Genomic DNA, 578 nt, shown 5'->3' with positions numbered 1-578 from the left:
ATGGGATATCAAAGAGCGAAAAGGCGAGAGAAATCGAGAAAGGAAGAGAGAGAAGGAAGACAGAATTATCTTTTGATATGAAGTCGTTAACATGGCCAAACCAATTCTCCAAAATGAGGGGTGTGATGTTTAGCAAATCATGCAGATAACTGAATATGAATAAATCATTACCGGTTTAACCCCTCACCCTCGGCAATTTTTGACACGGCTCCCCTCAGCACGAGCATCATCACCCATCATCTTCTGCTTCGTAGGCATCACAGGAAACCCCGGAGTCTGTGGAATCATCACACTCATCACCATCGCTGTCTGAGGAGATGATTCTCTATCTGTTGTCCAAATTGCGGATTCGAAGTGATTGTGAAGTCATCTCTACGTATTAGTTAAGGATCGGATGAGGTATGTTATCAGGTGTGGGTTACTGACGTCATCATATCACGTTTGTTACACAGTCTTGATGATTGTAAATTTAAATCATGCGCCACATATCAATGTCCCCATTAGATATCATAAAAAGACTACACCGTGCGAGCGGTTCTCTCTATAGTTAGTACACCTAGTCAACCATTACATTGCCA

The sequence above is a fragment of the Penaeus monodon genome, chromosome 23 (assembly GCF_015228065.2).
Source record: "Penaeus monodon isolate SGIC_2016 chromosome 23, NSTDA_Pmon_1, whole genome shotgun sequence".
NCBI lineage: Eukaryota > Metazoa > Arthropoda > Malacostraca > Decapoda > Penaeidae > Penaeus > Penaeus monodon.
Note: the sequence above shows the minus strand (reverse complement) of the source record.